This window comes from Mangifera indica, chromosome 6 (assembly GCF_011075055.1).
Source record: "Mangifera indica cultivar Alphonso chromosome 6, CATAS_Mindica_2.1, whole genome shotgun sequence".
Taxonomy (NCBI): domain Eukaryota; kingdom Viridiplantae; phylum Streptophyta; class Magnoliopsida; order Sapindales; family Anacardiaceae; genus Mangifera; species Mangifera indica.
The window spans coordinates 13271426-13291165 of record NC_058142.1 but is presented as its reverse complement, the minus strand read 5'-3'; the positions used below and the strand labels follow the sequence as shown (position 1 = coordinate 13291165).

The 19740-nt window shown below is 31.7% G+C and overlaps 1 long non-coding RNA gene, 1 other non-coding gene and 2 pseudogenes across 2 annotated transcripts; 1 reads left to right on the top strand and 3 right to left on the bottom strand.

Annotated features, from left to right (window-relative positions):
* The first annotated feature begins 882 nt into the window (after window positions 1-882).
* On the top strand, window positions 883-1801 carry LOC123219685 (annotated as a pseudogene).
* Window positions 1802-3010: 1209 nt separating this feature from the next.
* Window positions 3011-4695, bottom strand: LOC123219236. Its single transcript, XR_006502833.1, has 2 exons — window positions 3285-4695; window positions 3011-3195 (listed from the first exon to the last, which is right to left on the bottom strand). It is a non-coding gene; the product is annotated as an uncharacterized LOC123219236 (long non-coding RNA).
* On the bottom strand, window positions 4520-4622 carry LOC123219836. Its single transcript, XR_006502917.1, has one exon. It is a non-coding gene; the product is annotated as a U6 spliceosomal RNA (small nuclear RNA).
* A 772-nt stretch (window positions 4696-5467) lies between the features above and the next one.
* LOC123219838 lies at window positions 5468-5530 on the bottom strand (annotated as a pseudogene).
* Window positions 5531-19740: the final 14210 nt, after the last annotated feature.

Here is a 19740-nt window from a genome sequence, read left to right as displayed (position 1 = left end):
TATAGTCCAACAAAAAGTGATTGGTATATTCTTCTGCAAGCGCTCAATTTTTTTAGGACATGATCTGGATGAAGGAGAATATAAGATTTGTTCAATTCTCACAGATCTGTCAGCTCCTTTGAGCTTTGTCCGATGGCCAAGAAATGAGAAAGGAGAAAGAAAATTTTAAAATAGCTAGGGTTAAAATTACTATAATTATATTATTAGAGGTATAAATGATATTAATCATATTATATTTGTCCTAAGTGCGAAAACACCCATTTACAATACTTTAATGTGTGGATAAAAAAAAACATGCTTTTCAAAATTAAAGGGCAGGAAACATCATTTAATCAAAGTTCGGGGGGGGGGGGGGGGGGGGGGGGGGGGGGGGGTGTGTGGTGAGGGGAATAAATAGTTAACCTGTTAAAAAGTGTCATGGCAAAAGTTCAAAAAAAAAAGAAACACATGCACCAAAACTTAAAGCAAATTTTCCAGTGTGCAAAAGTTTCTAACATCTTTGTAATTTTTCTTTCCAAAAATCATCAAGATTATAGATATGAGAATCAGTAATGGTCCTGACAAGAGAAAATTTCTGATATAAGACTTCATGTTAATAAAATTATATTAAGTATGCCAAGTACATGTGAAAAGATAACATTAGGGGAAAATGATCATTATATAAAAGTAAATATTTCTTGTAAAGGAGGCAAACTAGCCGCTATTGTCACCAACCAACATAAGTACAAACAATTTAATGAAATATTTTGACCAAGAGCAAACCTCAATCATGACAACTTTTCTTGAAAACTAAATCATAAATAAGAGAGTTACTTACAAAATATAGAAGATTAATAATCCAGATTGAAATTTATTTATGAATATTGAAATCTCTAACACATCATGTCAGAATTGCAAGATGAGCAATCTCATGAAATTGCCTTTGGATGTGCAGCTACAGATTCTACCGGAATTCTTCATCCTTTCCATTTCACTAGAAGGTCCGTTAATGCCTCATTCTTCTTTGTGTTTTTATGAATTTAATCCCAAATGGGTATAATTTCAGTTGCTAATGCAGGGCAAATGGTGAGAATAATATTACATTAAAGATTCTATATTGTGGGATTTGTCATTCTGACTTGCACATAATCAAGAACGATCTCAGAATTTCTTCCTGTCCTATTGTTCCTGGGATGTTAATGTTCTTATCCATTCTCCAAATTTGCTTCTAAAATAATACCCAATTAGATTTATTGCTTTGTGTTTGCAGGCATGAGATTGTTGTTGTGGTAACTCAAGTGGGGAGCAAAGTGTGAAAATTCAAAGTAGGAGTTGAGGCAGGAGTGGGATGTCTAATAGGCTCATGTGGCAGCTGTGATCAGTGCCAAAATGAATTGGCAAACTATTGCCCTAAAAAGATGCACACCAGCAGAGTCTTTGACGTTGGTGGGGATAAAAACTATGGAGGATTTTCTGATATTTTTGTTCTTGATCAACACTCTGCCTTTTCTATTCCTGAAAATCTGTGTTCAGAGGGCGTTGCACTGTTACTTGGTGCAGGGATTACAGTGTTTAGTCCCATGAAATTTTATGGACTTGACAAGCCTGGAATGCATGTGGGTGTGGTTGGTCTTGGTGGGTTAGGGCATCTAGCAGTGAAGTTTGCCAAAGCATCTGGTATGAAGGTGACAGTGATAAGCACATCACCAAGCAAAATGAGAGAAGCAATTCAACCCCTTAAAGCCAGTTCATTTATTGTTAGTCATGACATGAAGCAAATGCAGGTAAAAGACTTGTTAAAGCTAACACAAGCCATTTAAGATAATCAAAACAATATGAAGTCTAATTTGTTTTGTAACTGCTTACATTGGAGCAGGCTGCTATGGTAATGGATGGAACCTTTGACACAGTCTATCCACAGCATCCTTTGATGCCATTGCTAAATCTCTTGAAGTTCAATGGAAAATAAATAATGTGGAGTGGCCCTAGTTTGGAGAAACAAACTGAGTTATCAATTATGTTCATCTTTGGTTTATGAAAAGAAGCTTTTAAGATCTGAAATCTACTCTGGCATTTCATTTTGCTTCTAAAACATATGTTTCCAAAGAAAAGTAGAAAGAAATCATCAAGCATCTTCTTCTGCTTCTTACATAAAAGGGAATGGAACTTCTATGCAGAAAGAAAAATGATTGCAGGAAGTTCAGCAGGGAGCTTGAGGGAGACACAAGATATGTTAACCTTTGCAGCAAAACACATCTTAACAGCAGATGTTGAAGTTATGTCAATGGATTATGTCAACAAAGCCGTGGATTGTCTAGCTAAAGGAAATGTCCATTACCGATTTGTTGTAGACATGGTAAACACAATCAGGCCTCAAAAATCCATCAGCTAGTAATGGGGAATCCATAACCAAGTTTTAGTAGTATAATTAGAAAGTGAAATGTCTTAGAATTTTAACAATGTTTTATGTTTGATTTATTCAAATAATCGTACTTTAGTACTTTTACCTTGTTACATTCAGATTTTTATTATGTGAAGATTTTCAGCCCTAAATAATTAATACATACATAAATATATATAGGCCTATGTTGTTTTGAGACATTTGAGTAAAATTTGAAAGATATGAAATATTGAGTGTCAGGTTTCTAATTTTTGTTTCATTCTCTAAGATCTCTTAAGTGTTTTTCTCCTCATTCATATTCTGTCAATCCTACATGAGAGAGAGAATTGTTCCCTTAAATTGCTTCAAGTAGAGACTGAAAAGATAATCCTCTAAAATTGTTCAATTGAATGAATGTTTACCTCATTTTCAACAAGCATAATCTTTTCAAACTCTGTGTGAATCATTTTAGTGGAACCATTCTCTCTTCCTATTGATATTAAGATTTTTGAAAAACAGACAAATCTGGATGCAAACAAAAGCTTCTATCTGCAAGAATGTACACATAACTAATATATACTGTTAGCTTAATTTTCTAAGTAGAATTTCCTTGAAAATTGTAAACAAATGAATAAATAAAAAAAAAATCTATAACCACCAACTAAAGTTTTGATTCTTCGCCAAATTAAAGCTTTATTCTCGTAATTAAAAATAAATGAACACAAAGGAAAATAAAAGAGTAAAGATAACCTGGATCTCCATGATATGAATTAAATATTCATCACAAAGAAAAGATGCAAAGCAGTGACCTTGAAACATTCTCTATTATGCCCATCCTGAACCTTAATCACGTGTTATCAGCAACCTGTATCGATCATACTAAACTCAAGTCATTCAACTGTAAATGCATTAAATAAAAACCCACCTTTAATCTTTTCCGCTAACTCAAGTGAATATAATCAATCAAATATCAACGCCACTGAAAACAATATCTTCTTCCCATGATGCCCTGTGAAAGAAAAACAAAACCTATCTGTAATTTAAAGGCATTTGAAATCTTTCCACAAGGCCTAACTGTGCCCAAATTATCTTCAATTTATGCCCCATTAGAGAGCAAATGTAAAAGTTAGTCCATATTCAAGAAGTCTAGTAGTGAGAAAAGAGATGGAGAATTATTGCTCAAACTCTCTGACCGAGCAAGAAACAACTAACTACAGTCTTTTACTGTTTATAACAATCTTGTGATATCACTTACACAATCAAAAATTCCTCGAGCAAAGATGAAATGTGACATTCTCCGTAACTGAAGTATTCCAATTATTATTAGTATAACACGATTAAGTTAAATTTACTTAAGAATTGCTAGTTTTAAATATTCTGGCGCTTTGAAAAGAACTAGAAGCAAAACAAACAACTTATAATTAATGGTTACTTGAACAGAAACAAGAAAAAACCAATTAACAGAAACTTTTGGGAATGAGATACAGAATGAGTTTACCAATTGAGTGCACAAAGGCCACTGTCCATTCAGCTGGTTTTTGAGGGATGATTTAAAGCTATTTCAGAAGCACAAATAAAAGATAATGCAATCTAAAGGTAGAAAGAATCCCACTACGCTAATAATTCTTGCCATGTAAAAGCACATAAATCAAGGCTAATTAACACAGAGATATTACAAGCCACAACCAACATTATTGCAGAATCCGAGAAAGAAGCAATTGGTTGGACAGGCCATCATATATTCAAAGATTCTGTTAAAAGCTATTTCAAAAACACTAATCAAAGAATTTCCAAGGATGGAATGGAAGAAGAAGACCCATCAACACATAACCAATCAATATATTATCAAAAAAGAGAATTAAAAAATAAATAAAAAAAAACTAAGCTGCAATCCCAGAATTTAAAAAGTAAAAATTAAAAATTGAGCTGCCGAGAAGAGACAAATAAAACCCAGTTAAAAGCTATTTCAGAAACACTAATAAAAGAATTTCCAAGGATGGAATGGAAGAAGAAGACCCATCAACACATAGCCAATCAATATATTATCAAAAAAGAGAATACACCATATAAACACAGATTACTGCATCGATCCCAGAATTAAAAAATAAAAAGAAAAAACTAAGCTGCCGGGAAGAGACAAATAAAACCCAGTTGGAAGAAAAAAATTTGGACCATTTCTCGATTTGTGCGTGTCATCCTTGCGCAGGGGCCATGCTAATCTTCTCTGTATCGTTCCAATTTTATCGGATGTCTCCGAAGAGACAACCAACATACGCCCTGTCTTTGCTTATAATATATTCATCTGTTACGCAACTGGACGATGTGGGAGGCGTAGTTGGTTTCTAACTAGATGACTCATTCTACACGTCACGTGACCTGTTCACTTTTAAATGAATTTGGGTAATGTCGTATCCTGATGTTGGGCTCATAGCCCGACAAATCTACACCATGGACCTAGTGTATCAGGCCTTTTTCATTAATTTTTTTCAATTTTCTTTTTAAAATGAAATATATTAATTTAATAATCTGTAGTTAAATAGATTTAATGCAGTCATTAATCGCTAAAAGCAGTTTAGAGTCGAATTATCAGATCAAATGTGTAAGGGGAGGCATAAGGGAAACAAAGAATAAAGCAAGAGGAAAGAAAAGAGAGAAAGTAATCCATGTTTAAATAAGAATTTTAATATGAACTAAATCAATAAATTAGGAATACTGATAAAATATCTACTTGTTAAATTAAGACTAAGAATTTGAATATCAAAACAATATTATGATTGTGTGATTCATTAATTCTTAAATCATATAAATTATCAAATGTCTTTTTTTGGCCTGTTTATTACTATCAGAATTTTTTCACTTGTTTATAGTTGTTGGACATCAGTAACATTTCTATGAATGGATATAATAAATATATTATTTAAATTAATTATATATTTAAAATGAAATGCATACTAATCCAGTTTAAAAATAGCTTTTTCTTTTGTTGGAAAAAAATTACATTTGATTTTCTTTATGATTGAGGACCTCTGTCTAACTTCACTAGACACATAAATCCTAAAATGCAGTGATTATACCTACAACTATTATACTAGATAAATCAAAAACGAGATGCAAGGGCTATACTAATCTTCTTTGTATCGTTTCAATTTTATCGAATGTCTCCAAAAAGACAACTACTCACTGCCTTATCTTTGGTTATAACATATTCAACTGTTCCTGAACTAGACAGTGTGGGAGAAGTAGTTGGTTTCTAACCAAATGACTCATTTTGTACATCATGTGACCTGTTCACATCTAAATAAATTTAATTTAGATGGATACGACAAGTTGTACATATCCTAATGGCCAACAAAATCTTCACTCGTGTGGTCTAATAAAATATCCCGCCTACGCCAATTGGGAGCTTCACCAACACAACTAAAATAGATCATCTCCACGCAGTCAATTCATTTTACTATCATAGATTGAAGTTGACATGACAGTTAGCCATGTTGAACCAAATTCAACATAACCCATTGTATCCATGAATCATATTGTGCCATGATCGTCAATTGATAGGTCGTGTCAACTTATATTCATAGCAAAGCCTGAGATACGACCCAAGACCCCTTATGCCATACCTCCGTGGACTTTTAGTAGGCGACTCGCCATATATATATATATATATATATATATATATATATATATATATATATATATATATATATATATATATATATATATATATATATATTTATATATTTATATATTTATTTATTTATTTAAAACCATTTTCTCTAATTTTTTAATATTTCATTTTTTTTTCACAAGTTGGATCTTAAGGCCTCTGCCACAACCTGTAAAGCTTATTAGCCTAGCACAACCCGCAATTTCGCAAGTCATGCCAAAATTTAGGGGCAACATAGTCTGACCTCTTTCACATGTCTAGATTAAGTTTTACAAGTAATGAATTTATGTTTTTTGTAATTTTTTATGGGTGGGGGGAGAATTTCGTGGCTCCTTCATTGATTGATGATAAATCAAAGAAAACTTACAAAAAAAAAAAAACTACAAAATCTTGAAATAATATAATATCATAAAGCTGAAATGAAATAATTAATTTTCAATAAAACTATGTGTACCCACTTTAGGCACACAAATGTATACACATTTATATGTGTTATCATATGATTGGATGATTCTGAATTAAGAATAAAACAATAACCAATCATATAATGACACATATGAGTGTGTATACATTTGTGTACCCAAAGTGGGTACATATAGTATTGCTCATTAATTTTTTATGTGGCAAAACTTTTTCAATGTGAACACAACAAAAAAAAAAACCATAGATATCCAATGATCAGCTTAAATCTAATATAATAAAAAATTTTATGATGCATACCTGGTGTCTTTCCTCTCCAAAGCTTTAGTGTTCTGCTACAATCATAATCCTTGTTATACTGCCACAGTGTGTTCCATGCTCTAGTAATTATTCCAACAAGCCAACACACAACAATAGCTATAGCAAATGTGCACATGAATCGAATAATGAAACCTTTTTGTATTAATATTAATATAAACTAACAAACAACACCACTAAATTTATACAATGCATCAATCTACTTTGAAATATAATTACAATGATATGCTAAATCCAATATTCCCACAATTGCTTGGTATTCGAGAGGTTAGCATCTCTCTTTCTCTTCTCTTCTTTTTTTTATAGTTAAATATTTCCTCTATGTTTGTCCGCTTCTCCATTCAATGTAATATCTTCCTCTTATAACTTCCTTTTCTCTCATATACTACCACATTTTTGCTTTTTTAGTGTGTGGTTTAGTTCGTGGAAGGTTGTATAATAACCAATTGTCTTGCTCAACTTATTGTCATCTGGATTTCTTATTCCTTTTCCTTGAAAATGTTTTGCTTTCTCACAGGAAACATAAACTTGCTGCCTAACATTACCCCCCTTATCCACTGGCACCTTATCCTCAATATAAAATTAAGGAAAAAGCTTTTTTAATACTTTATACATCTCCTATGTGTTGTCACACTCCAGTAGTTGTTACCACTGCATAAGAAGATCTAATTCTCCTCATTGTGAATATCTATATTGTCTAATCTCCTCTAGATACACCACTAGCTCAGTGTCATCATTCAAACAAGTCAACAACGACTGACTTGAAATATTAAAGTTGACACTTCTCTTTAACTATGAAATATGAAATATTAGCAGTTGATAGAAGTTTGAACTTGTATACAACTTGTCCGAGTCTTTCTAGGATCTTATAAGGGGCAATAAAAGTGTGAAATGAGCTTCTTATTTAGGTGAGAAGCTAAGATGCAAAAATGATATGGTTGAATTTTGAGAAAACATGTTCACCAACCTAAAAATCCACTTTTCTTCTTCTTTTATTTGTTATCCTTTTCATTCTTTCTTGTGTCTATATGAGATTCTCCTTCAACTAATCTAAAATGAAGTTTCTTTCTTTAATCATTAAGTTGACTTACTTTACCTTCAAATCTTTGTAACACCCATAAATAAACTCAAAGGCATTTTAATCTTTTTTTCTATATTTATTTATGATTTGAGTTGAGCTTTAGTGATTTTATAGTAGGGACAATCATGCACAATAGGGGTGATGCTCATTCATGCCTTGGAATGGTAGAAAAGTCATTTCATGTTTATCATGTGAAAATGACTAAATTTGGAGGAAATATGCGTTTGTGTATGCAGGCAAGAGTGTATGCTCATGTGTGTGTTCAACGAATTTGAATTCTTGATAAGGATCAATTTCATAAGGATTTTGAAAACTGTCATTAATGGATAACGACATGCATGCCCGTGCGTGGAGAGGCACATAACCATGTGTCGTGTTTAGCAAACAAAATAAAATAGGTGCAAGGCCTAATGTCATTATTTTGCACTCACATTATAGCATCCAAACATAGAGAGAATTGAGAGAGTTAAGAACTTGGATGTCATGAAAAGAGGTTAGTTTTGCCAGAATCATCACTAAAGCCATACGAAGATTACTAGTCATCATAAGCCAAATAAGTATGGTGCCTTTAGTTTTTTAAGTTTGGCTTGATTAGGAATAAGTATGAGCTGCCTTTATGGAATTATGTTAATATGGACTTATTATGATGATTATAATGTTGTTATTACGATTAAGATAACTGTAAGCAATGTGTTGAAATTTTGAATATGATTCAATGAGAAGAAACTGAGCAATTGTGGTGATAATAATCATGATTTGAGAACTTGAGCATGTAATTGTGTTTTTGGTTAAAGAAAAGATATTTAGGGTGCCTAGAGACATGTTCTGAATGTTTAAGATTCATTGAATTGTTGGATTATGGTCATATTGGACCTTTAGGTGTTTTAATTATGTCAAAATTAAGTTTAAAGTTGTTAATAAATGTTTATTGAGCCGATTAAGTTTATAGCATAAAACTTCTATGACCACAATATGGGCAAAATGTATATATTTAATCTTTTAGGTACGAGACATTCATCCAATAGGATGTTAGTTCTTTTACTCATCCCATGTTTGTCTTTGAAAGTCCAGAGCTCTCGAGAATTTTTGCCAAATGAACAAGGATATTCATCCTCAATCAAGGGACTCCCATCCCATAGTAGAAAATGACCATGTGATACTCCTCCCCTCTCTAATTCATTCAAAAGTAATTTTGGGATGATTAACAAAATTAACATAGTGGGACACCCATCCTTTTGCTTGTCCCTTACATGTCCTTTCATGTATAAAGCTTTTTGAAATTTTTAAGGTGCAAAGAAGGATGTCCACCCCTCTAGTGGTGCGTTTCAAGAAATTGACTGTTAGATATCTGTTTCAGGGCTACCAAAGTTTGAATGTGTAAAAAGACACCCGTTCTTCAATATAAGATGCCCATCCACCAGCGTTTTCAATTCCAAAATGTCATTTTCACAAGTCAATAGCTATTAAAATGAATCCAACAAATCTTTCAAGTCTCAATGCTATATAAACAAGTTGGATTAAAGTAAAAAAAGTCAGAGAACATATCAAAAACATTCAAGAATCATCATCTTAATCTTTAAGCTCATAGTGTTTCTCTGGAAATCAAAAACTCATATCTTTAAGAGAAACACTTATACAAATTAGTAAAATCAACCTATTAAAGGCACATTCTACTTGTAAATCTTCCTTCCAATTACATTTTGATAAAATCTAGTATTACTATTGTAAATGGGCATAATCCTGATTTAACTAGTGTAATCCAAAAGTAATTCGAGTGAAAACTTTAAGTCAATTGCTTGAAGAAGTGGACATAAGAGGCTTGAAATGAAAAACTTCGAACCACTCTAAGAATCCTGAGTATTCTCTAAACTCTACTATTTTAGTTTATGCTTTGATTGTTCATTTGATTATTATTTATGAAATTTTGAATAAAAATCTCATTTGGTAAATTTGTATTTATTTTTTTATTAATCATATTCACCCCCTCTAGGATTAATTTGTTATTAAGGATTTTTCTATTGGTATCAGAGCTCGGACTCTAGGTTTATAAATTCTAATGAATTTTAGAGTTTAAGATCATTTGATAATAGCAAAAACCTTTACACCAGTTTTTAGTGAAGGACAATGCACAACTAGGCCACCTTTATTTTGTGGAGTAAACTATACCCAATGGAAGATTAGAATGAGACTGCACATTAGATCAATAAACTATAAGTTAAGGAAAATCATTGAACATCGTGACTTTGTACCTAGGAATCTCACAACTAATAAGCGTTAGGATGAAATAGAATGTAATGATAAAGATGAAAATTTGTTGAGTTTCAATGCTAAAGCCATAAACGTATTATTTTATGCATTAGACTCAATAGTATTTAATAGAGTTTTTGTTTATGAAACAAGAAAAGAAGTTTGGACTATCCTCCAAATAACACATGAAGGCACAAACCAAATCAAAAAGTCAAAAATTAAGCTTCTCTTCTCTAAGTACGAGCTATTTGAAATGAAGACAGAGGAAATCATAACGTATATGTATAAAAGATTTTTGAACTTGGTAAATAACTTGAAGGGTCTTGGAAAAAGATTCGAAACTGTAAAATTAGTTAAAAAGGTATTAAGGTCACTACCAGAGTCATAAACCATAAAGGTAACAACAACTGAGAAATCCAAAGACCTCACTAAGATGCAAATGGATGAGCTCATAGGAATTTTTTGACCTGTGAAATAAAGAGAAAACCAAAGGAAGAGGAAGTAAAACCAAAAAAGGACATTATCTAAAAGGCAATTGAGAAAAAAGAGGAAGATGAAGAATTTTTAATGGGTGAGGAGGATGTAAGTCTTCTAGCCCGCAAATTTAGCTAATTTCTCTCCAAGTCCAAAAGGAATAAAGGAAAGAGCTTCAATTGATCAAAAGAAAAAGAAATAGAGGAAAAGGAGATCATATGCTATGAATGCAAGAAACCAAGTCATATTAGACAAGAATATTCTCTCCTCCAAAAGAAGAGAAAAGAGAAAAGGAAAAGAAATTAAAAGAAAATTATGTGCCACCAATTAAAGTGGAAGTGATGACTCAAGTGACGAAAGCTAGCAAGAGGAAGAAAGGGCTAAGTTTTGCTTCATAGTCAAGAGCAACTTGAAAGAAGAGGTAGATGATTCTAACTCTTACTCATTTGAAGAACTGCATGATGCATTTGAATCATTAGTAATGGAATATAAATGCATTAGCTTAAAGAATAAATTTTTAAAGAAAAATTTTGCATGTATGAAAAATGAGTTAGAAAATAGTAAAAATGAATATGATAAAGCTAAAAAGCAACTAGAACTAGTTTTGCATGAAAAAAAAATCATTGGTTAAGAAATTGGATAACATGAAAATCAAAAATATTAAATTAAAGAAGAAATTTGGTAGTTCAAATGAAGTATTGGATAAATTCAAAGTTGGTACAAAAAAAATTAGATGAAATGTTATCATCACAAAGGTTTGAGATAAATAAAGAAGGTCTAGGTTATGATAAAGCTAACCCTTTCATTGAAAATCATAGGCCATTAAAGAAACTTTATGCATTGCACATGAAATGCAAATATTGCGTTTTTGTTGGTCACACTATTAAGGGATGTCCAATTAGGAACAACAAACCTTTTAAGATCAAGAGAGTTTAGGTTGCTAAAGAAACTTTCAAGGCTAACCTTGTTGGACTAAAAACCATTTGAGTACTAAAGAAAGCTAAAATGTTATTATTGTGTAGATGTGTCTGGAAGCAAAGAGCAAATGGTTAAGCAAATGGTACTTGAATAGTGGATGTTCAAGGCACATGATTGGGAACAAAAGCTTTTTCACCTCTTTGAAAGATGAGGATAGTGGAAACGTCAACTTCGACAACAACTCTAAAGGGAAGGTAATCGGCATTGGCACCTAGATAACTCTTCTCTCTCAATTAATGATGTTTTGCTTATAGAAGGTCTTAAACATAATTTACTTAGTATAAGTCAATTATGTAATAATGGTTTCAAAGTTTGCTTTTATTCTTTGTGTTATGAAATTGTTGACACTTGCACTAATGCAATTGCATTAATTAGTCATAGGCATTCAAATGTGTACATTATAGACTTACATGATATTTCATCTAAAGATTTATGTCTTATGTCAACTAAGGAAGAAGGTATGTGACTATGGCATAAGAGGTTAGGACATGTAAGCATTGATGTGATAGAAAAACTTTCAAAAAAGAATTTGCTCAAAAGTTTACCAAAATTAGTTTTCAAAAAAGATCAAATTTGTGATGCATATGCTTTAGGAAAACAAACAAGAACTTGTTTTAAAAGCAAAAATTGTATTTAAACCTATAGGCTTTTACAACTATTGCATATGAACTTGTGTGGATCATTTAGAGCTACAAGTTTAAATGGAAAACATTATTGTTTTATGATAACTGATAATTTTTCAAGATTTACATGAGTTTTACTTCTTGCACACAAAATTGGTGCTTTTAAAATATTTACTCCATTCATTAAGAAATTGCACAACTAAATAGGTTATGCAATTATATAAATAGAGTGATCATGGAAAAAGAACTTGAAAATTCAAATTTTGAAGCATATTGTGATAAGCATGACATTGAGTAAAACTGTTTGACTCTTAAGACTTCTCAACAAATAGACTTGTTAAGAGGAGAAATAGAGCATTGGTAGAAATGGTTAGGACTATGTTGTGTAAGCATGATTTGCCAAAATCTCTTTAGGTTGAAGCCATTAATACCGCATGTTACATCATCAGTAGGGTTATAATTAGGTCAATCATCAAGAAAATTTCATGAGTTATTTAAAAGGAAAAAAAACCTAATATTGCATTTTTCCATCCATTTGGTTTTAAATGTTTTGTATTAAACAATGGAAAAGATAACCTACAAAAATTCGATGTCAAATCAGATGAAGTAATGTTTTTAGGTTATTCATCAATCTCCAAAGTGTATAGAGTCTTCAATAAAAGGACACTTGTTGTTTAAGAATCTATACATGTTATTTTTTTATGACTCTTTTTCCAAGTGTGTTAATAGGGATAATGAAAATGAAGTGTTAGAGCTCATAAAGGATTTGCAAATAAAAAAAGCTCTTAAGCCTAAGATAGAAGAAAACCAATTTGAGTTAGTGGCATATGAAGACAATCTCATGTAACTTCAAGAAGTCTAAAGGAAATCTATATTCCCAAGGGTGAAAGATGAGATCAAGGAAGATAAAATTATTGGAGATCAATCCTAAGGTATAAGGATAAAGCCTCTCTATGGAAGATATGTGGGTTTGTGGTATTTTTGTCACAAATGAAGCTAAAAAGAGTAAATGAAACACTACGAGATGAAAGTTAGGTGTTGGCCATACAAGAGGAGTTAAACCAATTCAAGAGAAACCAAACATATGAACTAGTTCCAAGGCTAATGGATCATCCCACCATCAGTACAAAATGGGTATACCAAAACAAGGTGGATGAGTCTGGAGTTTTTGTTCAAAACAAAGCAAAACTAGTCACCTAAGGATACTCTAAAGAGGAAGGTATTGATTTTAATGAAACTTATACACCCTAAGTTAGATTAGAGCAATTAGGATGTTGCTAGCATATGCATGCTATTTTGATTTCAAACTTTTTCAAATAGATGTTAAAAGTACATTTTTAAATAGTTTTATTCAAGAGGAAGTTTATGTTGAACAACCTCCTAGTTTTGTAAATCATGAATTTCTAAATCACATTTTTAAACTAAGAAAAGTTTTATATAGTTTAAAACAAACTCATAGAGCTTAATATGAAAGATTAAGTCTTTTCTTATTTAAAAATGATTTTTCAAAAAGAAAGATGAATGCCACCTTATTTATAAAAAGGCAAATGCAAAATGTCTAAGTTGTTCAAAATTATGTTGATGATATTATCTTTAGTGCTACTAATGAGCCTTTTTATAGAGATTTTTCTAAGATAATGTAGGGTCAATTTGAGATGAGCATGATGGGGGAGCTTAACTACTTCCTTAGACTATAAATCAAACAAACACATAAAGGAATTTTGCTCAATTAAGCTAAGTATGTCAAAAACTTTCTCAAAAGGTTCAACATGTAAAAAACGAAGGAGCAACCCACTCCCATGAGTACTTCACTCAAACTGGATGTGGATAAGGGAGACAAAAGTGTTAAAACCAAAATATATAGAAGCATGATAGGTGCATTATTGTATTTAACCGCATCTAGGTCTAATATCATGTTTAGTGTATGCATGTATGCACATTTTAAGTGAATCCTAAGGAATCACATCTAAATGTCATAAAATGAATCTTGAGATACTTTAAAGAAACCTAAATATTAGTTTATAGTACCTTAAGGGATCCTCATTCGAATTATAAGTATTTTCAAACACCAATTTCAGAGGATGTCAATATATTGGAAAAGCACAAGTGGTATTGTCAATTTTTAGAAATATGTTTATCTCATGGTTTTCAAAGAAATAAAACTCGATTACAACATTTACTACAAAAGTTAAATACGTTTCTACAATTAATTGTTTTGCACAACTTTTATGGATGAAACAACAATTTTTTGATTTAGTTTTGAAATGAAAAACATTCATATATTTTGTGACAATATAAGTGTCATTCAACTTACCAAAAATCTTATCTTACACTCTAGGACAAAAGTTAGACGTTAGACATCATTTCTTGTGTGATCATTTTAGCAAAGTGATATTCAAGTCGAATTTATTGATACTAACTATCAACTTGCTAATATTTTAACTAAACCTCTTAATAAGGAAAGATTTTGCTATATTCGAAGAGAGCTTGACATGATCGACACAAGTTAAGTAAGTACATAAATTTTGAGTTGTCTTGAAATATGATTGAAATGACATTTGTGATAATTTATTTGCTTGATTTTATCATGATTATTGAATATGATGATGTCTTGCAAGAGTTGTGGAACTGGATTGTTTACATGAGTTAATTGATTGGGTTGTGCAATATATCGAGATGTCATTTTTAAGCTCAAAGGTCGTGGCATTCTTTTAGGTAAGGCTTTCAACGAACTTGTTTTACAAGCTGTTAGTATTTTTGATGAAATATTTGGATTTATTTATAGTCTTAAGTGGACTAAATTATTTAGACTTGACACTTATTACGTTGAATCATAGGTATATGAATTTTATAGTAGCTTAGGATTGACTAAAGGATCTCAAAGTGAACTTATTGACTATATTTTGAAATTTTGATTAAAAGGAAGGTATTTTGAAGTTAAACTAGAAGACTTAGCATCATGACTTGATTGTGATTGTAAGAGTTTATTTAATGTTCTCGTTGATTTTGATGCTTATATCACTAAGGAAACATTGGATGGTGTCAGGAGATATAAGAAGAGTGTTAAGTGAAGTGCATTGCATAATCCTGTCATACGAATTATTCATTGCATGATAACATATACCCTTAATGGATGAGATTAATCCAATGGTCAAGTGACATTAAAGGATCTTATATTATTGGATGTGACTTTCTATGGTCTTTAAATGGTACAACTCATTAGATTATTACTAGGATTGGATATTATGGAAGGAGTTGTTGAACTTAGTACTATTATTACTGTGATTGTTAAGGATCATAGGATTCGCCTAAAAGAAAGTGATAAACCATATTTAAAAAGATTTTCTAAAAGGGACTACATTGGTTTTGACACCCTCTCTTGAATGAACATGATCCACTGCCTTCCTCTAGGTAGGTGGCATCCACTTGCATAGCCTGTTCAATTGAATCCCTAACTATCATTTGGGTCCTTTTCGACTTGCCTCTAGTTGTACGTCAATGTGTCCTCATCGAGAGTCGGTTTTAGATATTGAGTTCTTTACCTTTTAGGACCATATATTTGGGCCTATGAGCTTTATAATTGAATCACTGCTTAGGTTACATCATGTTGTGCATGGGTTACAAAGTGATTTAAACGGGTGGCATACTAATATGCAAGGTTATGATCATCACCTCAGTTCCATAAAATCTTTCCTTCAGTAGCATATTCATGACTGTCACCTCAGTTCCAATAGTATGCCTCCACCTCTAGAAAACGAGTCATGATCCTACTTTCATGCATCATACATTGCATAGCATCTTATCATATTGCATAGTTTTGAGGAACATTTATCTTTTAATATTTGGTATTTTTTATGTTTTATAAATGGATACTATAGTTAATTTTACTTTGTTGCTATACTTGCTTATATTGACATTGAAAATGTTTTTGATGATGCTATGCTATATTTTACATTATTGGCATTATGGATTCGATTTGTTGTTGATGATGCTATTGAGGAGTTGGGTTGATTGATGTTGATTGATATTAGGAGTGTTTTTTTCTTGTTTGTAATTATGGGAATTTTAAAGAGAGGAAACACTGCCAATTTTTTTTTATTTATGACAAAAAGGAAGAGAGATTGATTAAGTTTAAGTTTCATAGAACTTTATTAAATGGTTAAATGAAATGAATTGTAAATGATTTTTAAAATGGTTTATGAAATGAGTTTTAAGGTTGAGATTGATTTTCTTAAATAGTTAAATGGTTACAAAAAACCTTATTTTGGTTATGACAAATTGAGAACCAAATTGCATTGTATTGTCTAATTAAGGAGGAGCCCTAAATTCTTTTTAAAGTTTTTCAAACTTCCTAAATTATTTTTTTAATACTTAAACTTAAGTTTTGTCATCAATAAAAAACAAAGGGAGATTGTTGAACCCCCAGATGGTTTGATTATGTTAAAATTAAGTTTAAAGTTGTTAATCAACATTTATTGAGCTAATTAAGTTCATAACGTAAAATTCCTATGACTGAAATATGGACGAAACATAGATGTTTAATTTTTCAGATATGGGATGCCCGTCCTCATAAGTGGGACTCTCGTCCCCCAATGTGATGCCAACTCCTTTGCTCATCCCATGATTATCCTTGGAAGTCTAGAGTTCTCAGGAATTTTTGCTAAGTGAACCAGGGGGCCCTCCTCAATCAAGGGACTCTCCTCTAAACATGTCAATTGGGTTAGGCCAAATAGAGGCTCGACCTGAAGCCCAAAATTTAGGTCTGGCTTAAAAGGGCCCAACCCGATACTGTAGTATATTAGGCTTGACCCATAGGCCTTCCAGATTAGGCTGTGGGCTTTAATATTAGACATATAGGCTGACCTAATACTGTTTAAAAATTTTAAAAAAAGGCGAAAGAAAGTCTTTATTTTTTTATTTTTTTATTCTTTCTATATAAACCAATTCAAATCTTTTTTATTTCCAATTTTATTTACAAATTTGTTAATCCCAATTGTTTCATTATATTTTCAATCTCATTTTCTCTTATCGATTTTTTTTTTGGAAATTATCTGAATTTGTAAATAATAATTTTTTATGTTTATAATTTCATTTTCATTTCAATTTTATCATTACAAAATATTACAAATGGATTTAATGTCAAATGAATTTAGAAATTTGGACGTGGAGGATGAGTAGATAAATAGTATGTTATATATATTTTATTTATGTTTGTAATTATACAGTATATAAATTTATTTATTTATACTATGCTATAAACTTATAATACTTTTAATCATGTAAGCACGATACTCTTCCGTTACAAATGAAAAATTATAAATAAAATGTTCACATTACTCCTCGGTTTTACTAATTAAAAAATAATTTATGTTTAAAAGTTTTAATTAAAATTGAAAAAAATTGTTCAAATGGGTTGGCCCGATTAAGCCCTGACATATAGGGTCGAGCCTTGGGCCTTCAAAAATTAATGGGTCAGCCTGACCCAAAGGCCCGTAATTGTAGGGGCCTAGAGCCTGGGCTGACTTATGAGCCCAATGGATCGAGTTGGAGTTGGTCGAGCTTAACCTATTGACGTGTCACATATTGGAAGATGATCATGTGATGCCCATCCCCTCTCTAATTCATTCAAAAGCAAATTTGAGATGGTCAACAAAGTTAACATGGTGGGACGTTCATTTTTCTGTTTGTCCCTTACTTATCCCCTTATGTCTTAAGCTTTTTAGATTTTTAAGATGCAAAGAAGGATGCTCGTCCAAAAAATAGAAACATTCATCCCTTAAGTGACGTGTTTCAAGAATTAAGCCATTGGACATCTGTTTCAAGATTACCAAAGTCTGAATGTGTAAGAGGATACTCGTTCTTCAATATAGGACATCCGTCCAGTCGCGTTTTCAAGGCCAAAACATCAGTTTCACGATGGTTATTAAAATGAATCTAACGGATCTTTCAAGTCTCAAAGCTATATAAACAAGTTGGATTGAAGTTAAAAGTGTTAGAGAACATATCAAAAGCATTCAAGAATCATTATCTCAATCTCTAAGCTTTTAATCTCTTTTTGGAAACCAAAAGCTCATATCTTTAAGAGAAACACTTGTATAAATTAGTAAAATCAGCCTATTAGAGGCACATTTTACTTATAAATCTTCCTTCTACACTACTATAAAAGGGCATAATCTTGATTCAACTAATGTAACCCAAAAGTGATTCGAGTAAAAACTTTAAGTCAGTTGCTTGAAAAAGTAGACATAAGAGGCTTAGAATGAAAAGCTCTAAACCACTCTGAAAATCTTGAGCTTTCTTTAATCTCTACTATTTTACTTTATATTTTGGTTGTTTATTTGATTGTTGTTTATGAAATTTTGAGTAAAAATCTCATTTGGTAAATTTGGTATTTATTTTTTTATTAATCCTATTCACCATCTTCTAAGATTAATTTGCCATTAGGGGTTTTTTAGGCCAAAAAACATCGAAACAAGTAAAATGTGATTTCCCAATTATAATACACAACTATGTGAGGTAGTACACATGCCTATTTATCCCCTTATAGAGGAAAACTTTATGAGTAGCAGTGCATTCGTCTTAAGAAGAAGATCTCACACAATCATGTAGTATTAGACACATACTTGTGTGTGCGTTTCCCAAAAATGGATGACCATATTAGAATAAAGGAATGACCGTGTTCAAAGATATTTAAGGATGTTTGTCAATATAAGGTTGATTCCTAGACATCAACTAAAGTATGTCCGTCCTTAATAAAATACACAACTGTGTAGGTAGAGGCACTAAAGGCAAGGCTAAAGGATGCTTGTTTGCTTTAAGAGAAAGACTATTTTACCCTTAGGCTATGTACAAATAGGGGAAAAAAAGAATAAAAAAGGGTTACCAAGGCAATTTAAGATAGCTAGATATAGTAACAGTGTTTGACTGTGTGAAAGATAATATAGACCTCGATCAAGTCAAATCCAAGTAAAAAATAAAGAAAGTTAAGGAAAGTGGTGTACACCTAGAAAACCACCAGTTTTGTAAGTAAGTGGTGTTATATATGAAAGCAATAGGGCTATATAAGTGATAGACACCCATAGGATGCATCATGCAACTTAACACCAAGGTACATTAGCCACTCATTTTCAGTTCAAGTGTGCATGGTAAAGGAGAATGGTTTTTCAACTAGTTCCTTGCGTGGTCAATGGGATGCATCACATACGCGTCTAAGGTAAAAGTTATCCCATGATGGTAATTAAGTTAAGTAGTCTTGACACTAGATGAATCTACGACAAATTTTTCTATTTGACCAGAGTATCATAGTTAGTTAGCTCGATAGTTCGACTTGTATATACATAAGGCACAATAGTTAAAAGACATATGAGATGTTAATTGCTTTCATAAGGATATTAGATATACTGAGTTTAACTTAGGCTTTAGTAGTCTATATGACATAACCTATGTATTTAGAGTAGGAAAGTGTCGAATGTAGACAGATAGACATATGAGACCAAAAAACATTCGTTTTAACCACATAGAGACATAGTGATGGAACACCAAGTTCATAAGTTATGTTGTGTGCTAGATGTTG